Genomic DNA, 10,000 nt, shown 5'->3' with positions numbered 1-10,000 from the left:
ATGGTTATTGTGGAGTGACATTTTATTGTAGGAGTTTTTTTTCATTGTAGGAGTTTTCATTAGTATTTTATTATCCAAGGAAGGGAGGGAGGACAGGTGACTTCATGGACTAAGAGACAGAGAGACAGAATGGTGAAGAAACTGATAGACAGGTCCATCAATCATTTGATTAATTAATTATTTACACACACACACATACAGTCTTGTACAGCTAACCTTGTGGGAACACACAATTCAGTCCTATTCAAAATCCTATTTTCCATAACCCCTAACCCTAAACCTAACCTGTTCTCTTATCCTTACTCTAACCTTAACCCGAAGCCAAAAACCTAACCTTAACCCTAAACCTAACCTGTTCTCTTACCCTTACTCTAACCTTAACCCGAAGCCAAAAACCTAACCTTAACCCTAAACCTAACCTGTTCTCTTACCCTTACTCTAACCTTAACCCGAAGCCAAAAACCTAACCTTAACCCTAAACCTAGCTCCTAACCCTAGCCCCTAACCCTAGCTCCTAACCCTAAAACTAACCCTAAAACTAACCCTAGCCCCTAACCCTAAAACTAACCCTACCTCTTAACCCTAAACTTAATCATAAACCCCCTAGAAATAGCATTTGACCTCTTGGGGACCAACAAAATGTCCCCAGTTGGTCAAATGTTTGTGGACTATTCTTGTGGGGATTTCTGGTCCCCACAAGAATAGTTAAACACTTCCATACAAACACTCACACACACTCACACACACACACACACACACACACACCTTTCCCCATGCTCACTTGGTCACACATTATCTAGAGAAGGGCACAAAGTACACAGAGAGGTAAAGAGCCAGCAAACAACTGCACTCTCTTTCTCCACTCCTCTCTCTCTCTCTCTCTCTCTCTCTGGTATATTTAGTTCAATGAGGTTGGCTCATTAAAGAAAGACAAAAAGTATGTCTCCCTCCCTCCCCTTTTCCTTCTCTGACTCCCTTCATCTGTCTTTCCTCTGTAAGTGGTCTATGAGAGGAGAGTAGACTCCTTGGTCACAGACTGTGGGTGTGAAATGCTTCATTATATTCCATTAACTGACAGGTGTTGATAATTGGATATGGAGAAGGGCGAGCCGGTCAAGGATCGATTCGGACAAGGTGGTAAATTGTATGACAAGCGACAGTTTAATTATGAGTAAAGATATCTGGTACAAGCGTATACGGTCTCGTTCCTTCGGCTCATAGAGAACCTCCAGAAAAAGCCCAGATAACTGATTGCATAGACATTTTATACAACACAGAAAGTAGGTTGAGTCTGGAAGTTCTGGTCCTTTGGTTGGTTCTGGACAGGTTGTTGTCTTCTCAGATTGGTCCTGATGAGCTGGGCGTCATCCTTCTGAGTCTTATAGCAAAAGTTCTTTGTTATCAAATGTTCAGCTAAGCAGGAGATTTTGTGTGTGCGTAGTCAGCCCTCTGTCCTTGGTTATGTGTGTGTGTCTCATTATTTCGTGAAATGCGGACCCAAGCACTCTTTTGATCAAAGCCTTTCCTTATCAGTGTTTATGAAAGGTTTACGTCAGCCCTCTGTCCTTGGGTGTGTGTGTGTCTGTCTCTGTATCTGTTTATAAGTGTGTGAGAAACCCTGCTTAGAAAGCAGTTAGTTATAACAATGTAATAGCAATATGCTTGTGTTATTTTAAATGGTATTTATTACAAATGTCACAGTCATATATGATAATAACAATATTAAGTGTTGTTATTATCATGGGTGAACGGCCCTAAACATTTTCCCATGGATTGTCAATGGGGTTTGTAAACCAATTCTGGCCACATGTTGACTCAGGACCTGGGAGGGACGTACACTCTGTAAACAGGAATAGGTGCATCACCGGTCACTGAGCTGGCAAGCTAAAGTTAGCTAGTTAGTCACAGAAATGTACGTTCAGCCTGTTCATTATTTCAGTCTGAGTTGACATGTCTTACGAAGTCAGCATGGCTTAACATAGTTCCTTTCGTTTTTGACCTCGACATTGTTGCTGGATAGATACTTTCATAGCTAACATGCTGGCGCTGCTAGCTAGCTAATGCTAACGGCGCTAGCTAACCTCATATCTGGATGCCTCGCTCTAGTTCCCGAGAGAGCAGCATACTGGTCAATTTTGCTTTCAAACTTTGTAATCACCTGTAAAGTTGTTTTACATGCAATCATACAAGCTAGATAGATATATTGTTAAAAGGCCTGTTGTCATTCATTGGTTGTTTCTTTGGAGCTAGCTAAGCTATCACTAGCTAGCTAGGTGGATAATGTGATGTACAGCAACGTTACAGTATTACTGAATGACAACAATATAGCCTTGTCACTACTAGTTGATATGGGGTGCAGTAGACTACAGTACAACATTACTAAATGATAACAACGTAGCCTTGTGACCAGCTAGTAGTTGGTTGATATGGGGTGCAGTAGACTACAGTACAACATTACTAAATGATAACAACGTAGTCTTGTGACCAGCTAGTAGTTCGTTGATATGGGGTGCAGTAGGCTACAGTACAACATTACTAAATGATAACAACGTAGCCTTGTGACCAGCTAGTAGTTGGTTGATATGGGGTGCAGTAGACTACAGTACAACATTACTAAATGATAACAACGTAGCCTTGTGACCAGCTAGTAGTTGGTTGATATGGGGTGCAGTAGGCTACAGTACAACATTACTAAATGATAACAACGTAGCCTTGTGACCAGCTAGTAGTTGGTTGATATGGGGTGCAGTAGACTACAGTACAACATTACTAAATGATAACAACGTAGCCTTGTGACCAGCTAGTAGTTGGTTGATATGGGGTGCAGTAGACTACAGTACAACATTACTAAATGATAACAACGTAGCCTTGTGACCAGCTAGTAGTTGGTTGATATGGGGTGCAGTAGACTACAGTACAACATTACTAAATGATAACAACGTAGCCTTGTGACCAGCTAGTAGTTGGTTGATATGGGGTGCAGTAGGCTACAGTACAACATTACTAAATGATAACAACGTAGCCTTGTGACCAGCTAGTAGTTGGTTGATATGGGGTGCAGTAGACTACAGTACAACATTACTAAATGATAACAACGTAGCCTTGTGACCAGCTAGTAGTTGGTTGATATGGGGTGCAGTAGACTACAGTACAACATTACTAAATGATAACAACGTAGCCTTGTGACCAGCTAGTAGTTGGTTGATATGGGGTGCAGTAGGCTACAGTACAACATTACTAAATGATAACAACGTAGCCTTGTCAGTAGAGCTGACCCGGGACGTGTTGGCTTAAGGTACAACTTCCTATTGAGGAAATGTAACACAACTCAATGTCATATTTAGAGTTACTGACATGAATAGAAACATATACAAGCAATCCATCACATGTATTATATAAAGCCCCTTTTACATCAGCAGTTGTCACAAAGTGCTTATACAGATACCCAGCCTTAAACCCCAAAGAGCAAGCAATGCAGACGTAGAAGCACAGTGGCTAGGAAAAACCCCCTAGAAAGGCAGGAACCTAGGAAGAAACCTAGAGAGGAACCAGGCTCTGAGGGGTGGCCAGTCCTCTTCTGGCTGTGCTGGTGGAGATTATAAAAGACTACAGCCATTTAGACAGATGACCAGCAGTGTCAGATAATAGAGGTTTATAGAGGGTGCAATAGTTCAGCACCTTAGGAGTAAATGCCAGTTGTCTCTTCATAGCTGAGCGTTTAGAGGTTGAGACAGTAGGTCCGGTAGAGAGAGACAGGATCAATCAGCGGGCCAAGACAGCAGTTACTCTTCATAGCTGAGCGTTTAGAGGTTGAGACAGTAGGTCCGGTAGAGAGAGACAGGATCAATCAGCGGGCCAAGACAGCAGTTACTCTTCATAGCTGAGCGTTTAGAGGTTGAGACAGTAGGTCCGGTAGAGAGAGACAGGATCAAACAGCGGGTCTGGGACAAGGTAGTACCTCTGGTGAGCCTTGAGCAGGTCAGGGTTCCATAGCTGCAGACAGAAACAGCAGAGACTGGATCAGCAGCGCGACCAGGTGGACTGGAGACAGGGACAGCCAGGAGTCGTCAGGCCAGGCAGTCCTGAGGCATGGTCCTAGAGCTCATGTCATTCAGTAATACATGTCCTTTGATGTCCTTTTTACTGGACACTGTTGATAGTCATTTTTCCAGAGCTAATCACTGACACACACACAAACTTAATTCATTTGTTGTATTGTATTTATTATGGATCCCCATTAGCTGCTGCCAAGACAGCAGTTAATCCTCTTTGGGTCCAGCAAAATGAAGGCAGTTATACAATTTTAAAAACATTACAATACATTTATAACGCATTAAGTGTGTGCCCTCAGCCCACTACTCTACTACCACATATTTACAACACAAAATCCTTGTGTGTGTGTGTACAGTGCAGTGTACAGTATGTTATTGTGTGTACAGTGTGTTATGTGTACAGTGTGTATGTTATTGTGTGTATGCATGTGTCTCTTCACAGTCCCCGCTGTTCCATAAGGTGAATTGTTATCTGTTTTTTAAGTCAAATTTTACCGCTTGCGTGAGTTACTTGATGTGGAATAGAATTCCATGTAGTCATGGCTCTATGTAGTACTGTGCTCCTCCCATAGTCTGTTCTGTTTAGGTTGGTGTGTAGTCAAGGCTTTGTCATTAAAATTATATTGTGCCCATATTTCAGACCTGGGTGACCGGTAACTGTCTTTCCACCAAGCTGTTCCAGACCTGGAGTGGGTGACAGGTAACCGTCTTTCCACCAAGCTGTTCCAGACCTGGAGTGGGTGACAGGTAACTGTCTTTCCACCAAGCTGTTCCAGACCTGGAGTGGGTGACAGGTAACTGTCTTTCCACCAAGCTGTTCCAGACCTGGAGTGGGTGGAAGGTAACTGTCTTTCCACCAAGCTGTTCCAGACCTGGAGTGGGTGACAGATAACTGTCTTTCCACCAAGCTGTTCCAGACCTGGAGTGGGTGACAGGTAACTGTCTTTCCACCAAGCTGTTCCAGACCTGGAGTGGGTGACAGGTAACTATCTTTCCACCAAGCTGTTCCAGACCTGGAGTGGGTGACAGGTAACTGTCTTTCCACCAAGCTGTTCCAGACCTGGAGTGGGTGACAGGTAACTGTCTTTCCACCAAGCTGTTCCAGACCTGGAGTGGGTGACGGGTAACTGTCTTTCCACCAAGCTGTTCCAGACCTGGAGTGGGTGACAGGTAACTGTCTTTCCACCAAGCTGTTCCAGACCTGGAGTGGGTGACAGGTAACTGTCTTTCCACCAAGCTGTTCCAGACCTGGAGTGGGTGACAGGTAACTGTCTTTCCACCAAGCTGTTCCAGGCCTGGAGTGGGTGACAGGTAACTGTCTTTCCACCAAGCTGTTCCAGACCTGGAGTGGGTGACAGGTAACTGTCTTTCCACCAAGCTGTTCCAGACCTGGAGTGGGTGACAGGTAACTGTCTTTCCACCAAGCTGTTCCAGACCTGGAGTGGGTGACAGGTAACCGTCTTTCCACCAAGCTGTTCCAGACCTGGAGTGGGTGACAGGTAACCGTCTTTCCACCAAGCTGTTCCAGACCTGGAGTGGGTGACAGGTAACTGTCTTTCCACCTAGCTGTTCCAGACCTGGAGTGGGTGACAGGTAACTGTCTTTCCACCAAGCTGTTCCAGGCCTGGAGTGGGTGACAGGTAACTATCTTTCCACCAAGCTGTTCCAGACCTGGAGTGGGTGACGGGTAACTGTCTTTCCACCAAGCTGTTCCAGACCTGGAGTGGGTGACGGGTAACTGTCTTTCCACCAAGCTGTTCCAGGCCTGGAGTGGCACGCTGGAGCTTCCAGAGGCTTGTAGACCTGAAGCAGGGTGATGTGGTCCAGGTAATTATGAAACACACTCACTCACTCATTCACTCTGTTTAGTTTAGGATTATTGTCAGTTCAGAAAATTGTGCCTCTCTCTTTTAGATCTGCCACCTCCAGCAGTTCAGCTGCAGTCACAGCAGTCCTCTGCTGTGGTATTTCATTTACCGGCTGCACCAGTTCCTACTACACTGGTCGTGAAGGGAGACACTTTGAGGAGACCCAGATGGATACAGGTCATTCAGAATTCTACTGCATATGCTCAGTCACAACAACAGATGTACACAGACATGTTGTTGACCTGTATACTTACTGTCACTTAGTGTGTCTCTTTCAGATCTGCCTGACAGCCTCACCCAGAAGACACTGGGCCTATCCAGACTGACCAAGCAGAGATGGGTGGCTGACAGCCTCACCCAGAAGACACTGGGCCTATCCAGACTGACCAAGCAGAGATGGGTGGCTGACAGCCTCACCCAGAAGACACTGGGCCTATCCAGACTGACCAAGCAGAGATGGGTGGCTGACAGCCTCACCCAGAAGACACTGGGCCTATCCAGACTGACCAAGCAGAGATGGGTGGCTGACAGCCTCACCCAGAAGACACTGGGCCTATCCAGACTGACCAAGCAGAGATGGGTGGCTGACAGCCTCACCCAGAAGACACTGGGCCTATCCAGACTGACCAAGCAGAGATGGGTGGCTGACAAGGGAAAATAAAACACAACACACATTATCCACAATGCAAATATGTTGTAATTACTTGTTTATTTAATGTTTGCTGCATTTTATTTGAGGATTGGAGAAATCTACTCCTTCATGTCCATTCTCAATATCTGCATAATTACTCTCCATATCTATCAAATCAAAGGGGGATTGATAATATTGTAAAAGACGATGGCTTAATGTTTACAGTTTGAGGAAATGCTGTGTGCTTTTTTATCTAAGTTGAAAAACATGGCTCCCTCAACACAGACACACATTAGACCCAATGTAAATACATGGCTCCCTCAACACAGACACACATTAGACCCAATGTAAATACATGGCTTATTTTATGAATGCTTCATTATATTTTGAAGATTGTGTGAAATAAAAATATATTCACAGTTATATACAACCAGTTTGGTTTATTGGATTATTTCTCTGATTGAAAATGAATGACCAAAAAGAAAGGACGTGGACAGACCTGCAACCCTCTGGTGCAGGTTAAGTCATCTGGAGTTGAAACGGGGCCCCGACAGCCCTCACTAATGGTTAGGTCATCTGGAGTTGAAACGGGGCCCCGACAGCCCTCACTAATGGTTAGGTCATCTGGAGTTGAAACGGGGCCCCGACAGCCCTCACTAATGGTTAGGTCATCTGGAGTTGAAACGGGACCCCGACAGCCCTCACTAATGGTTAGGTCATCTGGAGTTGAAACGGGGCCCCGACAGCCCTCACTAATGGTTAGGTCATCTGGAGTTGAAACGGGGCCCCGACAGCCCTCACTAATGGTTAGGTCATCTGGAGTTGAAACGGGGCCCCGACAGCCCTCACTAATGGTTAGGTCATCTGGAGTTGAAACGGGGCCCCGACAGCCCTCACTAATGATTAGGTCATCTGGAGTTGAAACGGGGCCCCGACAGCCCTCACTAATGGTTAGGTCATCTGGAGTTGAAACGGGGCCCCGACAGCCCTCACTAATGGTTAGGTCATCTGGAGTTGAAACGGGGGCCCGACAGCCCTCACTAATGGTTAGCTCATCTGGAGTTGAAACGGGGCCCCGACAGCCCTCACTAATCTACCTGCCTCTCTAACCACCAGGCTACCGGCCTCTCTAACCACCAGGCTACCTGCCTCTCTAACCACTAGGCTACCTACCTCTCTAACCACTAGGCTACCTGCCTCTCTAACCACTAGGCTGCCTGCCCCTCTAACCACTAGGCTACCTGCCTCTCTAACCACTAGGCTGCCTGCCCCTCTAACCACTAGGCTACCTACCTCTCTAACCACTAGGCTACCTGCCTCTCTAACCACTAGGCTGCCCGCCCCTCTAACTACTAGGCTACCCGCCTCTCTAACCACTAGGCTACCCGTTTCTCTAACCACTAGGCTACCTGCCTCTCTAACCACTAGGCTGCCCGCCCCTCTAACCACTAGGCTGCCCGCCCCTCTAACCACTAGGCAGGCTGCCCCTCTAACCACCAGGCTGCCCGCCCCTCTAACCACTAGGCTGCCCGCCCCTCTAACCACTAGGCTGCCCGCCCCTCTAACCACTAGGCTGCCTGCCCCTCTAACCACTAGGCTACCTGCCTCTCTAACCACTAGGCTACCTGCCTCTCTAACCACTAGGCTGCCTGCCCCTCTAACCACTAGGCTACCTACCTCTCTAACCACTAGGCTACCTGCCTCTCTAACCACTAGGCTGCCCGCCCCTCTAACTACTAGGCTACCCGCCTCTCTAACCACTAGGCTACCCGTTTCTCTAACCACTAGGCTACCTGCCTCTCTAACCACTAGGCTACCTGCCTCTCTAACCACTAGGCTGCCCGCCCCTCTAACTATTAGGCTACCCGCCTCTCTAACCACTAGGCTACCCGTTTCTCTAACCACTAGGCTACCGGCCCCTCTAACCACTAGGCTGCCCGCCCCTCTAACCACTAGGCTGCCCGCCCCTCTAACCACTAGGCTGCCCGCCCCTCTAACCACAAGGCTGCCGGCCCCTCTAACCACTAGGCTGCCCGCCCCTCTAACCACCAGGCTGCCCGCCCCTCTAACCACCAGGCTGCCCGCCCCTCTAACCACCAGGCTGCCCTCCTCTCTAACCACTAGGCTGCCCGCCCCTCTAATCACCAGGCTATTGTATTGTGATTGTTTAGTCACTGTATTGTGATTGTTTAGTCACTGTATTGTGATTGTTTAGTTACTGTATTGTGGTTGTTTAGTCGTAGTTACTGTATTGTGGTTGTTTAGTCGTAGTTACTGTATTGTGATTGTTTAGTCGTAGTTACTGTATTGTGGTTGTTTAGTCAGTTATTGTATTGTGATTGTTTAGTTACTGTATTGTGATTGTTTAGTCATAGTTACTGTATTGTGATTATTTAGTCATAGTTACTGTATTGTGATTGTTTAGTCATAATTACTGTATTGTGATTGTTTAGTTACTGTATTGTGATTGTTTAGTCATAGTTACTGTATTGTGATTGTTTAGTCATAGTCACTGTATTGTGGTTGTTTAGTCATAGTTACTGTATTGTGATTGTTTAGTCATAGTTACTGTATTGTGATTGTTTAGTTACTGTATTGTGGTTGTTTAGTCATAGTTACTGTATTGTGATTGTTTAGTCATAGTCACTGTATTGTGATTGTTTAGTCATAGTTACTGTATTGTGATTATTTAGTCATAGTTACTGTATTGTGATTGTTTAGTCATAATTACTGTATTGTGATTGTTTAGTTACTGTATTGTGATTGTTTAGTCGTAGTTACTGTATTGTGATTGTTTAGTGTTTTATTCACTAAATCAAGTAGTGCCCCAAGGAGGGATCGAACTGTGTCTCAAAAGCAGCAGAAAATATCAAATAAGGTCACAAAAATTTCTGTTACGGATATTCAGAACTGTCTGTGGTGAACTGGGCTGGATATGTTTACGTTCTCTGCCCTCTAATGGTGGAATGTAGACATTGTAAATCAACCCCGTCCAGATTCATATAAAGGTGTAAGCCCCTTCTGTTGGCCGTGTGTTACGCCAGGCCGGTTAGCTCAGTTGGTTAGAGCGTCGTGCTAATAACGCGAAGGTCGCGGGTTCGATACCCGTACTGGCCAGGATACTTTCTTACTGTACTATGAATGTCTACATACACTGTTTCAGAACTCTGTTGATTGGGTCTACTATATGGTTTTTAAATTAGTAATATGAATTGTCAATTGTTGTTTTATTGTGGAGTGACATTTTAATGTTTTTTTCAAACTCATTGTAGGAGTTTTCATTCGTCTTTTATTTATTTACTTAACCTTTATTTAACCAGGTTGGCCAGTTGAGAACAAGTTCTCATTTACAACTGCGACCTGGCCAATATAAAGCAAAGCAGTGCGACACAAACAACAACACAGAGTTACACATGGAATAAACAAACGTACAGTCAATAACACAATAG

The 10,000-nt window shown here is 45.5% G+C and overlaps 1 non-coding gene across 1 annotated transcript; it reads left to right on the top strand.

Annotated features, from left to right (window-relative positions):
* Positions 1-9,594: 9,594 nt before the first annotated feature.
* Positions 9,595-9,668, top strand: trnai-aau (transfer RNA isoleucine (anticodon AAU)). Its single transcript has one exon. It is a non-coding gene; the product is annotated as a tRNA-Ile (tRNA).
* Positions 9,669-10,000: the final 332 nt, after the last annotated feature.

Source organism: Salvelinus alpinus, chromosome 6 (genome assembly GCF_045679555.1).
Source record: "Salvelinus alpinus chromosome 6, SLU_Salpinus.1, whole genome shotgun sequence".
NCBI classification, from domain to species: domain Eukaryota; kingdom Metazoa; phylum Chordata; class Actinopteri; order Salmoniformes; family Salmonidae; genus Salvelinus; species Salvelinus alpinus.
This window is presented reverse-complemented; position numbering and strand designations above follow the sequence as displayed.